Here is a 25,323-nt window from a genome sequence, read left to right as displayed (position 1 = left end):
CCAGCGACAAAAGATAAGAAATACTGGCTTTCCTGTTTTGTCCAACAAAAAATTATATAGCAAAAACAAAGGTGGGAACAGCTTTCAAAGGCTAAATATTTCCACAGGGCATTTAAAGTGCATTGATTATAGAACTCAATGCTGCCTTGCTGGTAGCGAGTAAGGAAGAGTTTGTCACAGATGATGGTAATCAGAGCTGCCATTTATTGAGCACCTCCTGGGTGCTGGGCATGCCCTACATACCTCATTTTCACACCAATGTCAAGACATTTTTTTTTTAATTTTTTAAGTTTATTTATTTATTTATTTATTTATTTATTTATTTGACAGACAAAGATCACAAGTAGGCAGAGAGGCAGGCAGAGAGAGAGAGGAGGAAGAAGGCTCCCCGCCAAGTAGAGAGCCTGAAGCAGGGCTCAATCCCAGGACTCTGGGATCACGACCTGAGCTGAAGGCAGAGGCTTTAACCCACTGAGCTACCCAGGTGCCCCAATGTCAAGACATTTTTGCAAGGCAGTTAGTCTTATCCTCACGTTGCAGATAAGGAAACTGAAGTTGCATGAATAAACAAGCAAGTGTTTGAACTCTGGATCCAAAATTGATTCTCTTTCCATACCATGCCAGATGAAGCCTTTATAGCACTAGGAATCATGTCATTTTAAATATTAAGAAAAGCATCCTGAAATAAGAGCAGGTTTTGTGAAGCCTCACAGGAGTCACAAAAATGAATTAAAGTCCCCGCACCCAAGGACTCACAGTTAAGTAGAGGATAGAATTCAGATCATAGTAAATGCAGCAGAAGACTATGGACTCTGGGCAACAGACTGAGGGTTTTAAGAAGGAAAGGGTGGGGAGGGATGGGTGAGCTTGGTGCTAGGTCTCATGGAGGGCACCGATTGCATGGAGCAGCGAGGGTTATATGCAAACAATGAGTCATGGAAAACTACATCAAACTTCATCAAAAAATAAAGACAGGAGACAACATGTGTTGGAGAAGATGTGGAGAAAGGGGAACCCTCTTACACTGTTGGTGGGAATGCAAGTTGGTGCAGCCACTTTGGAGAACAGTGTGGAGATTCCTCAAGAAATTAAGAATAGAGCTTCCCTATGACCCTGCAATTGCACTACTGGGTATTTACCCCAAAGACACAGATGTAGTGAAAAGAAGAGCCATCTGCGCCCCAATGTTTATAGCAGCAATGGCCATGGTCGCCAAACTGTGGAAAGAACAAAGATGCCCTTCGACAGACGAATGGATAAGGAAGATGTGGTCCATATACACGATAGAATATTATGCCTCCATCAGAAAGGATGAATACCCAACTTTTGTAGCAACATGGACGGGACTGGAAGAGATTATGCTGAGTGAAATAAGTCAAGCAGAGAGAGTCAAGTATCATATGGTCTCACTTATTTGTGGAGCATAACAAATAACATGGAGGACATGGGGAGATGGAGAGGAGAAGAGAGTTGAGGGAAATTGGAAAGGGGAGGTGAACCATGAGAGACTATGGACTCTGAAAAACAACCTGAGGGTTTCGAAGGGGCGGGGGGTGGGAGGTTGGGGAAACCAGGTGGTGGGTATTAGGGAGGGCACGTATTGCATGGAGCACTGGGTGGGGTGCAAAAACAATGAATACTATTACGCTGAAAAGAAAAAAAAAAACGCCTAACGATGTACTCTTTTGCGACTAACATAACACAATAAAAAATTTAACAGCAACAACAAAACAAGATGCACAAATGCCGTAAGGATTCAGACTACATGTTTCCATCTAGAAACTGCAAGCAGGTTATCGGTAAGTTGCCCACGCACACACACCCGCTAACAGAGCTGAGGGCACGAGATACTCACTACAGAGATACCCACTGACACTGTGACAGGCTTGTTCATGATACTGGGTAGAATTTTGTATTGCTTTTTGTTTGAATGACATTTGACTCTTAGGAATTTCTTATGAGAAATGTGCTACGTTTGATAAGACAAATACCGAGAATAAACCAGAAGGCTGTTCATCGATTGCTGCATATGAATTTACTGAAGTACCCCTTTTACCCTGTCATTCCTTGGCTCCCCATGTTCTTCCTTCACAAATTCCTCATCTTTCTCTGTTCATTTCCCCTTGTACAGACCCTCTGCTCACACCTACACAAGCAAACATACTGACTGAAGGATCAAATTTTCTTATCAGCTTTATTCCCACCCCTGATTCGGGTCTCAATTTTAAGAAATTCAACATGAACTGTTCATGTCGGCCTCCAAGGTAAGATTTCTTCACGACAGTCTTAGGCTGATTGAATTATAAAACTATAAAGACTGTAAAGGAAATGTCCTCCTACAAACATTAAGTCCAAAAGTGAAAAGTCCACAGATAGAAGTACAGAGAAATTAACTGGAAGAGTTCCAGGAGGTAAAAGTAATTCAGACTTTAATTATTCTCTGAGTTCTTTTGCTCTTGTTGAGAAGGGACAGCCACTCTACTAAATTACTAAAGACAAACCTAGCCGCCTGTTCTTGGTTCAACATTTTATTTTTATTGAAAAAAGTACATTTAAAATTGCCTTGGTGCTTGAGTAATTCAGTAGATTAAATTAATCCAATAATACTGTTGAACTACTTTTAAAAATATGTAACAACAAAAATCCGCCCTTATTTTCAATTTAACACAAGAACCCTCTCAGAACAAACAAGTCGGTTAAGATTTAGACTTTGTAATTTATTTTAAAAAATTGAACTTGCTGAGCCCAAATATGTACATAATATTATTTACTTAATTATCATACAATAAAAAGCCACATGGATTTTTAGTCATTTGGAAGTAGACAATCACAGGGGGGTACCTCTCTGTTTTTATATTGCTTTTTAAGTTTTATTATAAATGAGTGATAGCTCTATGGTTATAAAGCAATCGTCTAATGTCTAGAAATTTCTTTTGGATTATTTAGGCTAATTTTAGAAGCTTTCCTATAGAGAAAATAGGACTGGATGGATTAAAGAATTCAATTGAGAATACAGGACAACCTATTAACATATTCACCTGCTTGTCAAGTTTGCCCTTCTTATTGCATTTATAGAGTTACTCAGTTTCATTATACTTCATTTAGAGAGTTATTAAGTTTGCAAGGAAATGTCATTAATTCTTTTCTTTGTCAGGACACCATGGCCTCTTATATAAATAACTCTGCCAGTGGAACAAAAAAAGAGTTCACACTCGACTATCAGACAAATTCCTTGAAATAGGTCATTCACACCTGTACATCTCACCTCTTAAAGTGGGAAAATCTTTTTGTGTCAATTCATGCATTAAAGGATGAACGTGAATGTCATTTTATACATCTATATCTATGTTATCTGTAATGTATGTGTTTACGCATGTGTGTACGTAAGGGACCTCCAAACACAAGCCTTATCAGTGTAACTAAAATATCATTATTATCAGTGTAATACCCTATCTTGTAGTGGAAAGAAATATTAGGATTTCAGGTCCCCTTAATATATTTAAAACAATGACAAGTCTCAGAACTCTGGGATGAGAACTTAGATATCATCCGGATGTTACAAGCCTTTCATTTGACAGCACAATCACTGAACTATAATAAAATAGAGTAAGTCATAAAGAACTACAGACAAAGCCAACTGGATTTTGGGGATCAGAATTCTAAATCAATTAATTATAAAAATAACGCTAACACACAAAAGCACGCATAAAGGAAATAATTGTTCTTCATTTTGTAATGTTAATGAGTAGAGACATTTTCCATCATTGAATCACTGGACTCCTTATGATGAAATTTTCATCTTGAAGTTGTACTGTGTAGGAAGGTATACAATATATTGGAGTATGTAATTCACACATTTGTTTTTCATTTGATTGAAGTCTTGTGTCTTTGACTTCTTCCAAAATTTGGCTTAAGGATCAGATTTCATGAATTACTTTTCTGTGGAAGGATTATAGAGAGGGGAAAGAGCAATAATATGAGTCACAGTTCTATTTAAGCACAACAAGAAATTAATGCATAAAATGTACTTTAGAATTCTACATTCTCACAGAGTTGTCCTTGAATATAACTATTAGTGAATGAAAGGAATTTTCTTTCAGATTAGCACTATAAGAGAAAACATGTAAAGAAAGGATTCTTAGAAAAATCTATTCTAAAAACCACAAACATAATTACTTTGCTCCTAATTACTACAGAGGTGAAACGCTAATACCAAACTTGTATACAAGTATACAAGGCTGTATACAAGGCTGAATATAGTGGGAAGGCAGCAACTGATAAGTGAGTTAAATTACATTTACGTCTCTGAACCTAGGGCAATCTCCCTCATCTATAATCTCTCTTGGGAATAAATTTGTTCCTTGGACATCAGCAAGGAGAAGTCTGTGCAGCACCTCACACCTAAATTCCTCTCTGATACTAGCATATGGGAAAAGAGAGCTGGGTTGGTCTATTTCATCAAACCTGACACTCAAACTTTCTTGGCTACAAAGTTGAATTTGTGTTACTCCTGAAGAGTATATCAAAGCGGTGAGAAGAGCTTTTGCTCTTGTGAAAACAGTGTTTTCCAGTTTTTTTCCTTTGGGGTATCAAAGGAACTGTGTATCCCAAACATTCTCCTGTGAGAAATGAGTTGTTGGAGTCACCCACAGCCGCCACCAAGGACAGCTAACTCAGATCCAACTATTCTCACTTCCTATCAGGCATAAACTACATGCAAATTCAGGGGGTTAAAGTAATTAATACTTTACACCCTAACATTTCCAGTTCTCATTTATAGGGCACGGTTCCTCTGTCTCTTACTGTCTTTGACTTCTATGTTTCTTTACAGCAGTATGCTACAAAAGCAGGACTACAGTATTTTTAGATCCTTTTATGTACTTCCCAATATTTCCTGTGAGATGGGATCAGGTTTTATAACCTATTTCACTAATTTTCTGAGACACATTTATTAACTTCATTTGTACCAATATGGGGAAATGAAAGAAGCCTGAAATATGGTTCATCTGACTTTCCCCTGTCTTTTCCATATATTTGAGGCATGAACTGGGAACCAAAGCATTCATCTTGCTAATGTAGAAATGCACATAATTCCCTGCAGCATATTCTGTCTTCTCCCATGCCATTTGCCATGTTGTCCTTCTGCCCGGAAATGCCTTGTCTTGCCCTGGGTAATAATGTTCATGGCTTTGGGTGGTAAGCACTCCGTTTAGAAACAGCATCAGAGGGGTGCCTGGGTGGCTCAGTGGGTCAAAGCCTCTGCCTTCAGCTCAGGTCATGATCCCAGGGTCCTGGGATCGAGTCCCGCATCGGGCTCTCTGCTTGGCAGGGAGCCTGCTTCCTCCTCTCTCTCTGCCTGCCTCTCTGCCTACTTGTGATCTCTGTCTGTCAAATAAATAAAATCTTAAAAAAAAAAAAAAAGAAACAGCATCAGAACATTTTGTTTTGAAATAATGCATTATGTAGATAAAAATTGCAGATATTAGTTCTACCTGCAAGTCCTATAACAAAGTATCCTTGTGCATGAAGTGTTTCTGGCACCCGACTTCAAACTTTGTTAAGTATCATCAGATCGGGTTTTACTAATCCTTTTTGCTGAGAACTTTGTATATGCCATTTACTCTATAAAGCATGACCTTCCTGGGACTAAGGAATTCTATAACAATCATGGGTAAGCTTAAAGGACAATCCACAAGATAATTTGATGAGGCAAGTCCTGCTATAATAGGTTTTGTAGCTGGAGTGAATCTTTAAAACTTTCTTTCGCCACTCCAAACACTAGGAAAACTAGCAAGTCCTTTGAAGACAGGTACTTAGTCCCAGGTTAAAACTAGAATCCAAAAATTTATAGTTCTTCAGTCCTATCATGATTTTTTAAAAGATTTTATTTATTTATTTGAGAGAGAGAGAGCACGGGGACAGCAGAGGGTGAGGGAAAGAGAGAATGTCAAGCAGGCTCACCGCTGAGCTCAGAGCCCAGACAGGGCTGGATCTCAGGACCGTGAGATCATAACCTGAGCCGAAACCAAGAGTCAGATGCTCAACTGATTGAGCCACCCAGGTGCCCCTGTCATGATTTTTTGTAACTACGGAAAAACCCTAGTCAGTTTTGTCGGGGGAGTTAGGTCCTTTTTGCTTGAGCCTCACAGAGAGAGACTCATTCTAGGTGGACATCTCCCAAGATAGACATCACTTGGATTTATGCTTCAGGTGACATCTAATAGGAACTATATACTCATTGTCAAGAATGTACAAGAGGCCATAATGAGTGAAATAAATGGAATTGGCTTGGTATTTAAACCAACAGCTGAGGCAGCAACAACTACTTAGCTCTTAAGAATTGCTCTCATGCTGGTACAGAGGTTCCAACATTGTTAGAGTTTACTTTTTTTTTCTGTAAGAGAGGACTAAATTTTTTAACCTAAAACCTCCATTTTTTAAGTTGGAAATGATTATTCTTTTTAAAAACCACTGTGTAGGCTAATACTACTCTGTGTGAACAAAACTGACCTGCAGTTTTCCAGGTGTTGTGTATCTACTTAGCACCTGCAGGTGGAAGTGAGAACCGGGGGCCAAGGGACTGGCCATTTGTGCAGAGAAGGTCATTTGGGTATGGAGCCTGCATCACTTATTAGAGCTAACAGGCATGAGCACTTACTATGGCCAAGAACTGTTCTAAATACTTACTTGTTATAGCTCATTTAATCCTCATGAAACATTATCATTATGTCCATATTAAGTGATCTCCACATTAACTATCATTATCTCCATAGTAGGAGCTTGCTCACAGTTACACAGCTAGTTAAGTGTTGGAGTATGGATTCCAATCCAGGTCTGGCTATAGATCAGGGGCTATTAAACTATATCCACTGTAAGGTCTCCTATACACACACCGTTGCAGTTTGGAAAATAGGAAGTATACAAAAGAACTTAACTTTTGCTTTTACTTATAGCATTTGTTTTAGGGTTTTTTTTTTAATAAAAAAGAAACTTTGTGACTAAGGGATAATTTCACTATGCTGAAGACAAATGTTCCCATAAAAAACATCTTCCAGAGGTAACATTGATGAAATAGAATGTAAATGAATACGAATTGAGCATAAACCTCCCAACTCAGAAAGAAGTAATTAATTTATTTCCCTCCCCAAAAGGCAAATGGTATTAAGAATATCAGCACCAACCTAGATTCCTGTTTCTATAGAAATTCAAAGTCTGCATTTTCTGGGGACGAAAGTTGGACAGGAAGTGAATGTTTCTATGAATAAAAATCAGACAAATATTAATGCCACAATTTTCAAAACTTAAGACCATATAAAGAAAAATGCCTCATTCAAAATCTTTTTGTTTTTGGTTAACGTTTGTTTTCTCTTGATTAAAATGTGTTTTGCAGAGGTTACTTTTGGAAGAAATCATAATTTCATAGATACTTGCAAACTGATGTCAACTTGTATTTGTCTTTCAAATAGTATTTGGTATTTCACAGATGAATTTTTACCCCCAAACATTGACTTTCATATTTCCCTGCTGTAATGAGAAGTTAAAATGGAAAGTTTTTTTTTCCCATTTTATTTATTTTTTCAGCGTAACAGTATTCATTCTTTTTGCACAACACCCAGTGCTCCATGCAAAACGTGCCCTCCCCATTACCCACCACCTGTTCCCCCAACCTCCCACCCCTGACCCTTCAAAACCCTCAGGTTGTTTTTCAGAGTCCATAGTCTGGAGAAGCAACATGGGGGGGGTAGGGGGATAGGAGAAGAATAAATGAAACAAGATGGGATTGGGAGGGAGACAAACCATAAATGACTCTTAATCTCACAAAACAAACTGGGGGTTGCTGGGGGGAGGTGGGATTGGGAGAGGGGGAGGGGGCTATGGACATTGGGGAGGGTATGTGCTATCGTGAGTGCTGTAAAGTGTGTAAACCTGGCGATTCACAGACCTGTACCCCTGGGGATAAAAATACATTATATGTTTATTAAAATGGAAAGTTTTTTAAAAAGAGGTAAGGTCTCTTAGCATACTGATCATGATCCAGTTTTTCTATATACAATTGGAATATTTTCTCTGAATTTTACCAACTAAGTATTTTAATGACTTTTATGATTTTAGATCATCAGCCAAGACACAAGACAACTCATTTTGCCATATATACCCAAACACAAGGAGATGATTTTCCCCCAGTATTTATATAGCAGACCGGAGGACTTATCTTACATTCAAGATTTACTACATTCCTCATATCACCGCAAGCACTCTCAATGACTTTTACTAAGCTACTTTAGAAAAGTAGCTTTAGAAAAGATACTTTTCTAAAGAAAAGTATTCTTTAGAAAAGATACATTTACATGTAGCAGTGATAATCCATCATAGGTTTGGACCATTATAGAAGTCACCTAATAGAAGCTGCTGTTATACCCCTGTCATTGCAAAGTTGTTGCCCCTCTAAATAAGCCTTTTTAAAAGAAAATACATAGTGGCTAAGGTGTGGAGAACACAAAGAGAGATCAAGAAGAGAGGATGAACGATAACCGTATTGCTCTTTGGTGACCTAACGATCTAGGATTGCAGTTCTAATTATGGCATCAGAAACACACACACAAAATTTTGTTTTAAACATTTTAGGTAGAAAGTTAGAGTAAAGGTTATGTGCTTTGAAATGCTGTGTCACATGAATTTAAAATTAATTTTATGATGAAAAATCACTCATGCTGGAAAACATGTGGGTGGGGTTTGATGAATATGTACCAGGAAATATGAGACTGAAAAAGAGCAAAAGTTCTAAACATATGTAAATATATCATGTTATTTTAAATATTTTGCAAACACAAGTTAAAGTACATATATAATTGGAAATTTGCTTGTTTTATCTATATCCATCAAAGTATACTAAATCAAGTGAGGCAAAAACTTTGGAAAATTTTTCACAAAAAATGGGGGAGAGTTTTATATTTTGGGTTCTTTTATAGGGCAAATGCAAAAAAAAAAAAAATCCACTAGAATAACCGTGACTTTTACGTGTCTGGTTGAAAAAGATGGAGTTTTATGCAGTTTAGTTTCTCTTTGAGTTTATCTGAACTCAAAGGAATAGAGTTGCTCACACCAGCACTTACAGCAAAATTAAAAACTGAATTCTCACCTTGGTCAGTAGGCCAATACAGAAGGCAGTTGAGAGGATAACTGTAATGATACCAAGCATCACTGCATAAATTATCCCTATTATCACTGCAGGAGAAAAAGAGAACAGAAAATTATAAAAGTATGAGATAAACTACCACATATCAACTTAAAAATACAACAGGTAAAATCAGGGTAATATCACTTTACCATTTTATGGAAAATACATTAATATACTTTTGTGTATATTATATATTTTCAAAAATTAGGTTTTTCATAGTAACCATGTAGGAGACTGGAACTTTGAGTACTAACATCTTTGTCCAAGGTCATAACATCTAATGACAACAGTCTCCAAAGTTCCAACTCACTCCCATTGTTCTGTACAGGACCTCACAGGCATAATTATGGAGAAAAGCCATGTGGACACTCTTCCGTGATATGGAAAAAACCACAAACTCATAGTTTCAAAGTTTTGAGAGAAAATGTCTTGATGTACAAAAGGGTATTGGGGAGCTCATTGAATCAGCAGTTTTGGAGGAAATAAACTCAATATAATATACCCTAGTATATAAAATATACATACTAATTAGTATAGTTCTAATGTAATATACAAAATACACTATACTGGAAGTATACTAAAAATATTTCTCAAATCTGTTACATGTTGAGAATGAAGCAAAATTTAAGTTACAGGTAGTCTTGCCTATTCATGAGTACTTCTGCTTTCAAATGAAGTCAGTAGAACTGAAGGCAAGACATACAAGTAAAAGGGCATATTTATTTGGCTCATTTATATCTGAAAAATTTATTATTGATTTTTTAAAAAGTAAATGTAGTTTTTCCTGCCACAGGTGTTGCCCAGCCTTCCTGTCCGTGTAGCTTTAACTCATGAGCTGGTGATTCGGTTCTACAATCCATTTTTCTTGTATGAAGAATGGATGCAGGCCAAGTGTGAAGGGAGGCTTAGAAAGGCCGAATAGTAAATGAGCACATAAATCAACTAATGCCAGATCCACAGCAGCACCTAAGAAGTGGGGATGACAGTCCTCCAGTCAGAGAGGGCTGGGAGGGAAGCTCCAAAGTGGTGGCGTAGGGCCCCGAACGAATCAGGATTGAGATATAAATGGTCTATATTTATTCCTGATATGTGCCAAGTAATCAGATGATTTTAAGCTCCTTGCTTTCTTTACAAGTAGGAAACAAGGAAGTTCAATGGTTTTATAAGCTCCTGCGAGACTTTTCTCAAGTACCCATGCTTGGTTAGAAAGCTAAAAAACTCTAAATTATGTACTGCTAGTTCCAAAATATTTAGGAAAATAAGAAAGGCATATTTTAATTTTAAAAAGAGCATATTTTTCTTGCCTTTACAATTTTGCATCATGAAAGTTAATAATACACCCTCTTCTGTTTTAAAAATTGATACTTCTTGGGGTGCCCGGGGGGGCTCAGTTGTTAAGCATCTGCCTTCAGCTCGGGTCGTGATCCCGGGTCCTGGGATCAAGCCCCATATTAGGGTCCCTGCTCAGCAGGAAGCCTGCTTCTCCCTCTCCCACTCCCCCTGCTTGTATTCCCTTTCTCACTGTGTCTTTCTGCCAAATAAATTTTAAAAATCTTTAAAAAAATAAAAAAAAAATTGATGCTTCTTGGGGTGCCTGGGTGGCTCAGTCGGTTAGGCCTCTGACTCTTGGTTCCAGTTCAGGTCATGATCTCAGAATGGTCAGATGGAACCCCACATTGGGCTCCATGGTTAACAGGAGTCTGCTTGGGATCCTTTCATTCTTCCTCTCCCTTCCCTTCTGCTCCTCCCCACTCTCTGTCTTTCTCAAGCAAATAAAATCTTTAAAAAAATTAAAAAGATAAAAATTGATGTTTCTTATTTTCTTAGGCATTTGGAACTAGCAATGTGTCATTTAAGATGCAATTATTGTTATTCTATGTTGAGTACTAACGTACCTGGTTCAGAGAAAGGGTGGGCAATTTGTTCTATTGCTCCTAAAAACACAAAATTTCAAAATAAAGTCAGAATACATAGAGTATATCTTTAAAGTTCCGTATTAGAATTACATTGTTTAGTGGGTTTCTTTTTATTAACTGTGTTTGGGGAGCTACTGTTCAATTTTCAACAGTTAACTAGTAAAACTTCTGAGGTGATGTGTCAATTTTAACATCAGTAATTCCACAATCTACTTTCAACAACCCAACAGGTATTCATGGATCAGACATTGGCAAACCATCTTCTTAAATGAAGGAAAGGATATGAGAAAGTATGGAAAGAAACACTTATTGACGTCTACAAAAAGCAGTGCATTTAAAAATATATGAAAAAATGGGGAGAAGAAAGAAGACCCAGTGAGCCATTACCCCACATGAGCTTCAGTCCAAACCCAAACCCAAGATCATGTCAGGTATCAATTTTCCAGTTTTATACCACAGCCACCATCTGAATCCAAATCCTTATTGTGTCTCATCTGAGCTTTTGTCAACAGTTGCACTGGATTCCCTATCTGCAGAAGTTTCTAGTATTGTTGCCTTCATGCACCTTAAGGCACTACTAGCGTTAACCTGATGACATTTCTTTCTCTGCAGTCACCAACACCATTTTATGTCTCGAAGTACTAAGACTACCACAGTCTTACCGTTTTCTTGAATTTAGTTATTACAAATAACATATCGCACCATATGTTATCATGTTGTCAGGGACTTGGTTATATTGGGTCATTCTTTAGAGGTTATGTTTAAAGGTTAATTGGGGCTTGTGTTCTCTTTCTTCATGGCAGGTGGTAATTATGGTTAGTATACGAGCTCTGGAGTGAAACAGGTGGGGTTTCAGTCACAGGAATCTCTCTTACTAGTTATGTGGCCTTGGACAAGTTCCTTAATTGCTCTGTGCTTTAGTAATTTCTTAGGCAATCGAAGATTATAATACCTATCTCTTTGGGTGAAATTAGGTAATGCATGAAAACACTTACAATCCACCCCCCCCCCCATGCTAGCTTTTATTTCTAGGATTCAGGGCATGTAGCACTGAGTGTCTATATCTGACCTTTTAATACCTTCCAGTTGGACACCATCACATTGGCTTCACGTTGAAGTCACTTTGAAAATTAGATTGTTTCATTGGACACAGAAGCCCAATAATTAGTTCCCAGCCCTCAGTCTAATTTTCCTACCCAGGTCTCTGTTCTTAAAATCTGCTACTTCCGCTTACCCCAGTGCATTTTCTCCGTGTTTCTATTTAGCTAATGATCCTGCTGCTTCTCAAGGTATTTTCTCAGCCTTTTTAAAAAAATCTGGAGTAGCCTGGGGCACCTGGGTGGCTCAGTGGGTTGCGCCTCTGCCTTTGGCTCTGGTCATGGTCTCAGGGCCCTGGGATCGAGCCCCACGTCGGGCTCTCTGCTCAGCAGGGAGCCTGCTCCACTCCACCCCTTCTTCTCTGCCTACTTGTGATCTCTCTATCTCTGTCAAATAAGTAAATAAAATCTTTAGAAAAAAAAATTCTGGAGTAGCCTGCCTAAACCCACCTGCAAGAGACACCTTCCTTTCTACTTTCAACCCACTCTGGTGATGTTATCTTCTTTTTCTGATAAAAAAAAAGCCAGAGGCAGTGAATGTGGCCTGATGGCCCTTCTCTCAGTTCCCAGCATGACTTAGAGTTCTCATTTACTAGGCAATTATGATATGTCAGGCTTGGGGTGAGGCAATTTTTCATACATCTTCTTATTTGATCTCTAGAGAAATACTGTAAGATGAGAATTATGGACCCCAAAATGAAGGGGACAGAAAACTTTTAGGGAACTTCACTCAGGGTCAGCATGTAGGATAGCTGACCCCTGCATGGTTTGACCCAGGCCATCCTCACCACTGCACGATGAGATCCCTTCTATCTGGCCCACCATTTCATGGTCACAGTCAGCATTTATGCACTCTGATAGATTGTTTTAATTTCTTTAGCCCACAGTATTATTTCTGTGAGATATTCCAGAAGTGAGAATTCCTCTGGAGTAGGGATTGTGTCTACTTAGGGCTATTTCTCAGTGTTGGTCACAGTTTTGCCATAGTGACAGGTCCAATTAAATAGAGTTGCATTATAACAATGAACTCCAAAGTTAACTATTTTTAAAAATATAAACAAACCTGGTTTTTCTTGTTTCTCTCTTTTTTTCCTTGTTTCCTAAATTTCACATATGAGTGAAATCATACGGTATTTGTTTTTCTCTGACTGACTTATTTCACCTAGCACTATACCCTGTAGATCCATCCACATTGTTGCAAATGCCAAGATTTCATTCTTTTTTTATGGCTGAGTAACATTCCATTGTACATATGTACCACATCTTCCTTATCCCTCCATCTATGGATGGACACTTGGGCTGTTTCCTTATCTTGGCTACTGTAAATAATGCTTCAGTAAACATAAGGATGCATATATATTTTCAAATTAGTGTTTTCACTCTCTCTGGGTAAATATTCAGTATTGGAATTACTGGGTCATATGGTATTTCTATTTTTTAATTTTTGGAGGAAACTCCATACTGTTTTTCACAGTGGTGGCACCAGCTTGCATTTCCACCAGTAGTGAAATAGGTTTAAGAGTTTATTTCTTTTTTTTTTTTTTTTAAGATTTTGCTTATTTATCTGACAGACGGAGATCACAAGTAGGCAGAGAGAGAGGAAGAAGCAGGCTCCCTACTGAGCAGAGAGCGAAATGTGGGGCTCAATCCCAGGATCCTGGGATCATGACCTGAGCCAAAGGCGGGGGCTTTAACACACTGAGCCACCCAGGCACCCCAAGAGTACGTTTCTTGTGATGATTATATTGTACACCTGAAACTAACACCATAGTGTACATGTACATTAATTATACTTGAATTACAAAAAATTTAAAAAATGAAGATACTTTGTCTGCCTTCTGGAGGTTGTTGGTGTGCAAAATCTGAAGAGGTTTGTCCTATGCTAGTTGATGGCTTCACTGTGGTAATCAGACCTGTAGAAAACAGAAGTTGAGAAGAAGATCAGCAAAGAGGTGACTGAGTGGACTCTAGAGCATATCATACAAGGCAAATTTATCCCATGTCCCTCTCAGTGGCAGCTCCAGAATTTCTACATAGCAGGGGCTTACAGATGAAGAAAGTATATCTTAATTTCCTGTGTAAAGCACTAAAATCTGCCTCAAAATGTCCTTGTAAAGACTAAAGTAGTTTCGTCCACGTATGTACATGTACACACACATATTAGTAGAGTACTTGGCACATAAAGAATGTGACATACATGTTGGTTATTATAGCTACCATTCTTATAAAGGGAAGAGAGACCATGTCATGTTCCATAACTTTGGGAAATTGTCAGTGTTAAAGAGAGAGAGAGACTCATGACGATGACATAGGACCAAAGTTCTGTCACATGCCTCCCTTTCTCCACCTCCTTGGTACAATTCTACTTCCCTGGTAAAAATTAAAACCAAGACATGACTAAATTCAATTTTCTTCTTGCTGGATAGAGAGTGAGTCAATTCCAAGGTTCCCCACCCATACTTCTTTTTTCTCTTTCAGAAGTAGCATTTCAGAATTATAATAGAACTGTAGGAAATACTGGCTCCAGTCTAAGATTACTGGCTGGGGATCCAGATCACCAAGTGATGCAATGAATTCTAAGCCATGGTTATTCTTTAGAATAAAAACATATAAACACACAAACATGTATATAAGATGTGTATTCTCATGCATCCTTTTAAAATCTCTTTAAATATATTATAAATTTATTTTTATAACAAAACAATTATATTTTTAAATTTTATAAGTATAAAATTTATGAATTATTTTATAAGACTTTTATAAATTAAATGGGATTTTTTTTATTACAAAAGTAATCTAGCGGCACCTGGGTGGCTCAGTTGTTTAAGAGTCTGCCTTCATCTCAGGTCATAACCCCAGTGTTGGGCTCCCTGCTCAGCAGGGAGTCTGCTTCTTCCTCTCCCTCTCCCCTCCCCTCTGCTCATGCTCTCTTTCTCTCTCTCTCTCTCCCTATCTCTCTCTCTCAAATAAAGGGAAAAATGAACGGGAAGAAATTGGAGGGGGAGATGAACCATGAGAGACTATGGACTCCAGGAAACAAACTGAGGGTTTTATAGGGGGAAGGGGTGGCGGGGTGGGTTAGCCTAGTGCTGGGTATTAAGCAGAGCATGGATTGCATGGAGCACTGGGTGTTATGCATAAAAAATAAATCATGGAGCTCTATGTCAAAAACTAATGACCTACTGTATGGTGACAAACATAAAACAATAAAAATAAATAAATAAACATTTTGGTATATAGTCATCTGAACTTTTAGCTATGCATCTAAATATAGGATCATTGTGTTTAAGTATGTATAAATATTTACATAGTGTTTAAAATATATATACTACAGTCATGTACCCTATGTTTTTTAATACTCTTCTATGACAAGATTTTTAATGGCTGTATAGTATTCCATTGTATGAATGTACCATAGTTTAGTCATCAGTCTCTGACTTTGAGCATTTATGTTATTTTTATGCATTATTAGATAACCATCAGCATACTAAACTCTGTGGATGTATCTCTGCTCATTCCTTTGAGACATTCTAGTGAGGGAAATTGTGCTCCTGTACAACAAAGAGGGGGTGGATGAGCACCTGCAGACATTGTCCAGAGAGACTGTCACTTTGGCTCCTCAGCTAAATGCTCAACAGTTCCTGGAGAATCCACAAAGAACTGAAAAATATTTTTGACATTTCTGGTCAGTCTCCTCAAGGACTGAGTACCAAGATCTGCTTCTTTCTACCAGCTACCAGTGAATCCTGTGCAGGCAGGAATCATTGTCCCCAAACTATCTGCAATGTTTTCTCCTCTCCTATAAATTCAATTTTCATCTTGTTCCTTGACTTGGTCCTACCACCTGATTCATCACATGTATTTAAACAATTGCTACAAAATAGTATGATAAATTACAGATATCTCTAGGTTCATCTTCAACACTCAGGTGTGATGATTTAAAAGATAATATAAGAAAAAACATTTTTAACAATAATCTGATGATAGGAATTTTAAGTTCCAACAAATATTGAAATCAAAATTATTAGGAATCAATGAAAGTATGTAAAAATATAAAAAAGGATACCTAGTGAACACAAATTATTTAATCTCTTGATTGTTACATCTCCTTTACACCTTTCAGTTCAGTATAATTATTTACAGGTAGGGCATACATTTGTAATCACTTTAGAACATCACATGGATCCTTTTGAGACATAAAACTTGTTTCCAGGGCTGCTAGTTCCCAGGGCTAGCTCATTTTGAATCCCCTCAGCATTAGAAAAGTGTTTTGTACATAATATGTATTTAGTGAAATACTAGTAGTTATAAATTTTTAGCCAATTTCTTATAGAGGAACAAGCAAGTGAGTTTCTAGATTGCATCTAAAATGAACATAATAACGAATTAAACAAGCCATATGGCAAAGAGGCATCTACAGAATGAGTACAAGCATATCTGAAAAAAGCATTTACAGAAGATCAACAAAATATTTTCAACATTTCAATAACATGCGCATACTTTTTTTTAAGGTTTTATTTATTGATTTGACAGAGAGAGAGAAAGATCACAAGTAGGCAGAGAGAGAGGAGGAAGCAGGCCTCCCGCCGAGCAGAGAGCCCGATGCAGGGCTCGATCCCAGGACCCTGGGATCATGACCTGAGCCGAAGGCAGAGGCTTAACCCACTGAGCCACCCAGGCGCCCCCATACTTTTAAAACCGGAAAAAAAAAATCTAAAACTGAAAAACAAAACAATCCATACCAAAGCTTTTAAGTGTTAAAAGAGTTAAAATGTTAAAAATTTAACCAAAGCCATGGAAGAGTTTTGTCTGTGAATACAAATATGCCCTCCTCCAGGCTTCCTAACTCTTCCATAGGACATCATGGTCTAGCTGAGTGGGGATTTGCGGGAGTCAGTTAGGGCAATGCACAATCTATAGGCGGGTGCCCCCTCCTCTTTGTGAACACCTATAAGACTCCACCTGATCCAGCCCCCCACCTGCCTCCCCATCTTATTGCTTGTCCCTCAATCTTCTTTCTCTAGTCTCCAGCCAGACAACTCTTGGTTCCTCAAACACACCATACTATTTCCCATACCCGCACTTTTGTGCCTCCTTTTTCCTTTGTCTGAGGTATCCTCTCTCATCCCCATCTCGCCTAGCTGTCTGCTTCTTGGGTCTCAGTTCAATACCATTTCTCTTCGGAGGTCCTTTCTTATCTCTCTTACTTGTACCACAAACTCTATCAAGCCCCAGTGCTTGGTGTGTTGTGGTAAAGGCTTAGTGAAATCTTATGATTGACTGTTTGGAATCCAGATACCTCTTCCAAGGACCCCTCGGTTACTGGGAACCTTGGGTATTCGTTCATTTACTCATTAGTTCACGAAAGTGTTTTAGCATGCTTACTTTGTGCTATGTACAAAGAACACAAGAAATAAATGAATCAGTAAATCAGTAAGTCATGGTCTTCCCAGCAAGGAAATTGCAGCTTAGTAAAGAGACACAATGATTTGATCTAAGTCTCATGATGTGTTTTCTCTGGTAGTGAAGTGATGGCCCCAAAGAGGCTGTGGTCCATTCTATGGGGAGGAGGACGAGGTCAAAAGACCTTGGGGAGGTGTTCTTGGAACTCATCTTGCAAGAACTCTAGGATTTCAACTGTGTGGATATTTAGGTACTGAGACAGCAGTGCCAGCCATGCCCAGGAATTTGAGACATCGCTGGGGGATCTGCAAACATCTAAGGGGCTGCCATGCAAATAGGAAGAGAAGCAATGCTGTGAGGGAGCGAGGGAACCCACTGAAGAGCTTAGCAGAGCGCCGTGTGCCACCGACCCTGGAAGGGAATTCAGACTTTATCCCCAAAACAGTGGAAGGACAATAAAGGGTTTGAACCACATTTTCATTTGCGGGAGATCACTGTCAATAGTAGGTTGAAAGATGTGGGGGAAAAGAGCATGCCCAAGAATGAGAACCCTGCATTTAAGGGTGGCCAAGATCAAGCAGTCCCTTTGTAACCCAGCACTCCTTTTCGCTGAGGTCCTTATCACTACTTGGCCTTGTTTTTGGCGGAGAAGACGTATAATCTGAGGGCTTAACAAGTAGAAAATGACAGCATGTTGTGGAGAAAAAAAGACCCAACAATAGGATGGAACACCTCCTAAAACTGGTACCTTAGTGCTTTGAGGTTTTTTTTTTAAGATTTTATTTATTTATTTAACAGACAGAGATCACAGGCAGGCAGAGAGGCAGGCAGAGAGAGAGGGGGAAGCAGTCCCCCTCCTGAGCAGAGAGCCCGATGTGGGGCTTGATCTCAGGACCCTGAGATCATGACCTGAGCCAAAGGCAGAGGCTTTAACCCACTGAGCCAGCCAGGTGCCCCGGTGCTTTTAATTTTAAACAAAGTCAGAGAAGGGGGGAAAAAAAAACTATTATAAATGTATAAGCAAAGTATATATAACTTTTTGTTGTTGTTATCGAAATGAGAAGATGCTTACAGAGACAAACCTTATTAAAATAAAATTTGAACTTTATCAAAACCATTTTTAGCCTCTAGCAAATAGATGTCTTTCTTCTCCAAAAGCTATTTTTCAGAGGAAAGGAGCAGTTAGTGCAAATTTTTTTTCGGAAGAAGTAAAGGCTAAAGCCCAAGGGCCCTAAACTCTAGCCAGAACTCAGGAATGTCTAACATTGAAGGCAATGCATTGTTTAGAGAAACAAAGTCCTTAAGGTAATTTCCAAAAATTGCGTATACTTGATTCAAGTCCCAACTACAAATATTGCGTTCTACTTGCACACTTACAAAAACTGATCAGTAGCCAAATTTATTTGAGGCCAAAATTTTCCACTTCTCTCCTTAGAAATACCTGCTTTAGTTCTCCAGAATTAGTTGCTTTAATGCAATTTCTATTATACTCACCTAAAGTCACCAACACAGTAAGAAAATAAATATAGCAAATAAATACCCTAAGAGCAACTTGATAAAAAGTGTTTTTTAAACTTCATTTCCTCAACAATCAAGTATCTGGAACAGATCTATAAAATGATCTTTGTTGTGGTTTTCCTTCCATTTTCAGATCAAAAATCTTGTATTTCGATAATCGTTAATCCGTGTGCTTGTTAGCAATATGAGGGCTCAGAATCTCTTACTGAAATACATGGTCTACCAAAAAATGTTAGCTTGAAGGATCACTAATTTTGCTCACTCACATAAGTTTTTCTATTTTTAGCACTTAGTTAAATTTTAAAGAACTTGCTGGTTATTTCTAAGATTCACATGGGGCAATTTGAAGCGTTTTATCAATCGCTTCAAATTAAATACACTAGCCCCTGGTTGAAAAATGTCACCTAGGAGAAACAAAAGAAGTATTCCTTTGTACAGGCTCAGATGCTTAAACTACTTTCAATATTCAAAGTAAGGAAACTAAAATCCCACAATATGTACCCCGTAACAACTGTCAAGAATGTTTTGATGCTTACATTTGCAGCAATAGCCCTCAATTCTGTGTGACTCTCCCACATTTCTTGGGTCCTAATCAGCTAATGGACAGCTGTGGACATATACAGTTAACCAAAACTGCAAAATTTCTGTGAATAAGGGGATTTTAAGCAGAGTTTTTTTTACAATGGAATCTTCAGTTGGGTTGACTAGGTTGAAAAGCATCCAAGCAAATTTGTAACCATTAAACAGCAGATGTGGTTTGCCTATACCACTTAGGGACAGGATTAGGAGAAATCTCTCTCTCTCTCTTTTTTCTCATGCTCCGGGCCTCTAGATTTCTGCAGCTAAATCAGCTTTCAACAAATCTGATTGCATCATTCGTAAACTAAAGTTCAATTTAAATATTGTCTTCTTTAATTCAGAACATATTTCTATACTTTATATGACAAGGTCTCTTAGAACATCTAATTCAACTTCCTTACTTTACAGATGAGAAATTTGATCTCATTAAAATGAACTGATAAGCTCAGTTTAACACAGCTGGTAAGGAACAGAATTGAGACCTAATTCTTCTGATTTCCAATAATATTTCCATTTCCAGATCAGTGCCTGGTTGAAATCTTGTCAGCAAGATTTCTTGGATGCTTTAGCATATTAGGTGGTGAACATCCAGGTGCACTGAACACACAAAAAAGACAAATTCCTTGCGATTCTGGGTCTTAGGGGCTAGGAGTTTTAAAATAGTCATATATTCTTCATTTTGATTTTTTTCACGCCAATTTATTGCAGTAATTACATTATATCTCTTAGCCCTCAGAATCCTCTTGCTATAGCCACAAAGAGAAACTGTTTTCTAGTAATATTGACATGAGGGTCATTTTTTTTTTTAAATCTGTTCACTTCTCTTAGGAAGAACACATCCAGATTATACCTGAAAAATTCCAGGTCTCTAAGAGAAACATATATCGCTTGAGGTATTATGGAAGTTGTGTCAGCATCTTCCTCAGCATCTTCCTTTACAACACTGTGCATTTCCTTAATTGCTCTGAAATATATACTCTGAAGTCTTTACCCCATGTCTGCTTATAATGACTCACCATCGGAACCTTGAAGGATGGGAAGAATTTTAGGTAGAGATGTGGAAGAGGGGGAATTAAGCTTGAGAAATATCGTGAGCTAAAATGCGACGACAGGAGAGTTGCAATGCGTGTTCATGTGGAAACCCGGGGGCAGCCAGCAGGCCAAGAGTGTGGCAAGCCTCTCAGACTGACAAGAGTTAAAAGTTCAAGTGGCAAATTAGTGCAAAATAAAAACAAGAGTAGCTGCAGCAAGGCCTCAAAGTCCTCATTTAAAATTTTGTTTCAGTCTCCAGACACTGAAATGGCATTTGCTACAGTACTTCCTTTTTGTTTTTTTTTCAAAGATTTTATTTATTTAATTGACAGACAGAGATCACAAGTAGGCAGAGAGGCAGGCAGAGAGAGAGAGGAGGAAGCAGGCTCCCTGCTGAGCAGAGAGCCTAATGCAGGACTTGATCCCAGGACCCTGAGATCATGACCGGAGCTGAAGGCAGAGGCTTAAGCCACTGAGTCACCTAGGCACCCTGCTACGACGGTACTTCTTAAAAAGTACGTTACAGTGACTGGAACTGAATCACCTAAATTTAGGTTCGGGAAGGGTGTAATGAATGAATCCATATATGCCATCCAGAATGGTAAAGATATCTAATTTTCATGACTGTATCATCTCATACTTATATAATATTAGAATTGTCCCAGAACATGAACCTCTTTTGTCTCTTCTCCTCACTGCTCTGATCTCACCGTTGCTCACTAAAACTCTACCAGTCTGAGATGTCCCTGTGTTGAGTCAGAGAGCATGGGAAGGCCCCCATCTCTGTTCCCAGTGCACCAAGATGTGGGCCCAGGACACATTAGAGATAGAATGGAGACTAGAAGTCCAGTTTCCTAACACCATCCTCAATGCTCTTCCCACTATAGCACACGGCTTTCCCAAACAGTTGACATTTCTAACATGAAATGTTATAAGAAAGAATAACAATAAAGTGCCATGTTGGACAAATGCCCTATGGTCTTGCTTAATGGCCATACTCCCAGTAGCTGAGCCCTCGTCTCGGTGTGATAACGCCGGCTCTCGCAGCTGCTGCCTTGGGTTTGGTTCCCTCCTGACTTGCAGCTGATAGAAGCCTTATCTCGCAAAAGCAAACTCTTACAAGGACACACCCTACACAGGAAATGCCTGAAATAGTTTCCAAGTCAGAAAACTAAATTTTCTAAGCGCTATAGTTTTTTGTTGTTGTTGTTTTGTTGTTTTGTTTTGTTTTTGGCATTGTGAGGACCATGAAAACTGTTTGATAAACTTATCTGTGGAAGTTTCCTACAGCTAATCTGTGGTCAAACATGGACAAAAACTCACACCTCCTGACTTCCAACTCAGTGTCTCTTTGGCCAGCCCCTCTTGTTTTATACAGAATGAATGTATAAATGAGGATCTTGCCTGTTCCCAAATATATATATATATATATATATATAGTTGGAGGACACAATATATATACTATACACTATTCACTACAGTCTGGGTATCCTCTCTTGCCATCTTCAAAACAATTACCTGAGTGCACATTATTATCTATTAATCATTAACTGTAGAGAAAAAGAAAGATCAGAAACATTGCCTAACTTGCCTAAGATATTCAGGTGATAAATGGTAGAGCTGGACACGAACATTTTAGTTTTATATAATATTCATATGTCACAAAATATCATTCTTCCTTTGATTTTTTAAAACACTTAAAAAGTAAAAAACATTGTTAACTTGAAGGCTGTACGAAACCTGGTGGTAGGCTGGATTTGGTTCACAGACTGTAGTGTGCTGGTGCCTACGTTAGACTATGTAGACTCTCTGGCTATGGAATTCAGTTGTCACTGTTTTTTGAGAGAGCCCCTTAGATGGTTCCAACATGTAGTCAAGAGAATGAATTCCTGCAGTAACAGGCTTTGAAATCAATTCACTGTGTCATTGCTGGCATTAAAATATTAAATTGTATAAAACAGAAAAGAGTGCGTCGCATAATAAGGAGAGTTATTATTTTGTGGAATCTTGTTTCATATGTGTTTATGTATTTGTGTAGGGTGAGTTGCAGTGGACATTTACTACATTTTAATCACATTTGAATGGGTCTTGAGGTTGAGATACCTTGCTATACGCTATCTGAATACCTGGCCTCCAGAAGGGCTGAGGGAATCAACAGTACATGACACAACTGAGACCCATTCAAGGCATCTATGAGCCGCTGGCTGGTTGGCTCCACCCTAGACCAACCTTACCCAGTTTTTATAGGGTCCATAAAAACAGCTGGCGTTTCCGTGTGTACTGTGCCATTAAAGTGACTTGGGGGTTCTGAGAGAGAATTCTTTAAAAACATAAAGTTAACCAGCAGGATAATTACAAGTAGACTATATACCTTCAAAACACGTAAGAGGATAAAGGTGAACTGACCATAGCACATATGTCAAAACATCAGAAATAAATCATTAAAAAAAGAAAGTATGAATAAAGATAACAAAAGATACTAAATGTCAGTTGTGAATCCATAGATGCATATAAATGAAATTTCCACATTAAAATACAAAGACCTTTAGATTGAGTCAAAATAGGCAGGAAAATAAGGACCCCAATGAATGTATGCTAGCTCACAAGGAACACAAACAAAACAAAAGAATACAAAATGTGTAAGAAATAAGTGCAAAGGTGTATTAGACAAATAAAGATAAATGAAAACAGGAATCATTTTTGAAAATAGGTAAAGTAAATTAAAGACAAGGACATTTACAAAGACATGGAGGGTTAATTTATACTGTTAAAGGACATATTGCACAATGGTTCTCAGGTAAAAATGGATTATTATATCCCAAAAACATACCAACAAGAAATACCAAGCAAAAGAAGAAATTGACAGAATCACAATAGTTGTGGAACAATTTTAAGACTTTTCTCCAACTGTGGTAGATCGATGAAGCAAAAAAAATAAACACTGACAGGACCTGAAAAACATCTGGCTTGCAGTCACAAGTGATTGATGCTTACTTTTTTGGTTAATAAATCAATGAGAATAAACTTTGTCATGTGCTCCTGCATTCATACCCTCACTTCGAAATGATATTTCTGAAGTGCCTGACAAGATGCTTTTGTGATCTGCACCTGACAGGGTAGTTCAGGGAGGAAAGACACCAAGAGGCATATTTGTGCAGTGTTTCTCCCAGCAGGATGCAATTTCACCACCACGATTTACCCTGCCAGTTGTCTTCAACCCATGTACTATTCTCACATTCTGTACTTTGGGATTATTTTATTTCTTATGATTTTTAAGTATAATCGAGACTGAGAAATAAGTGGTAATCACCAAAGGAAGAACCTGAAATAAAAATGTTATCTAGCCCAGAGTAAAAGGAACAAAAGGCTAACATCATAGTCACACAGTTCAGACTCATTAACTGCACCCATAGGAAAAGACAGATCACCAGCCTTCAGTCAGTCGGGTCTCCACTTTAATGAAAGCACAAGCAGAGACCTGAGTGACAATGTTGCAAGAGTAAGGAAGAGCCAAGCCTGGAACATCACTCTGTAAGAGACAAAGTAGGCAACTTAATGTATTGAATAAGTGCCCAGATTCTAGAGCCAGCTTGCCTGCGTTCAGACTAATTTCCCTTACTACTAGCTGAGACCTTGGGCAGTCTGGCTAATCTCTCTGTACTTTTGTTTCCTCTTTTGTGAAATGGGGATAATAATTGTCTCTATCTTATAAATTACTGACTGAGTTAAAGAAGTTAAAATATGTATAAATTTTGCACAAATAGAAAGCTGGCCTTAAATATGGAATTGCTAAGAATCACAAATAACCAAACTAATCTCAAAAAGGAACAGAGGTGGGGGGCTTACACTTCAAAATTTCAAAACTTACTACAAAGCAACAGTAATCAAAACAATATGCTGCTACTCAAAGAATCAATGGAATAGAATTGAGAATCTAGAAGTAATCCCATACGTATGCCAATAGATTTTCAGCAAGTGTGCCAAGATAATTAAATGGTGAAAAAACAATCTCTTCAACAAATTGTGCTGGAATGACTAGTATCCTAATGCAAAAGAATGAAGTTGGATTCTTATTTCACACCATCTAAAAAAATCAAATTAGAAAATGGTCCAAAGACATAAATAGAACAGTTAAAACTATAAAACCCTTAGATGGAAACATGGGAGTAAAACTTTATGACCTTGGATTTGCAGTCAGTGGTTTTCTTTTTTTAAGATAAAATGCCAAAAGTACAAGCAACAAAATAAAAAAAATAAATCAGACTTCATCGAAATAAAAAACTTTTGTATGTCAAAGGATGCTCTCAAGAGAGCAAAAAGACAACCCACAGGTGGGAGAAAATATTTGCAAATCATCTGTCTGCTAAGGGTCTAGTATCCAGAATATATAAAGAACAATTATAATGTAACAAAACCACAAACAACCAACTTAAAGATGGGCAAAGAACTGGAGTAGACATTTCTCCAAGAAGATATACAAATGGCCAACAAGCTCATGAAAAGATGCTTAATACCATCAGTCATAAGAAAATGCAGATCAAAACCACAATAAGATACGACTTCACACCCACTAGAAAATAACAAGTGGCTGGAGATGTGG

The 25,323-nt window shown here is 38.1% G+C and overlaps 1 pseudogene; it reads right to left on the bottom strand.

Moving 5' to 3' along the window:
* Window positions 1-17,323, bottom strand: part of LOC123936912 — a 33,275-nt pseudogene extending 15,952 nt beyond the window's left edge.
* Between the last annotated feature and the right edge of the window lie 8,000 nt (window positions 17,324-25,323).

The sequence above is a fragment of the Meles meles genome, chromosome 2 (genome assembly GCF_922984935.1).
Source record: "Meles meles chromosome 2, mMelMel3.1 paternal haplotype, whole genome shotgun sequence".
NCBI lineage: Eukaryota > Metazoa > Chordata > Mammalia > Carnivora > Mustelidae > Meles > Meles meles.
The sequence above is the reverse complement of the archived record's forward strand: the minus strand, read 5'-3'. Positions and strand labels throughout refer to the sequence as shown.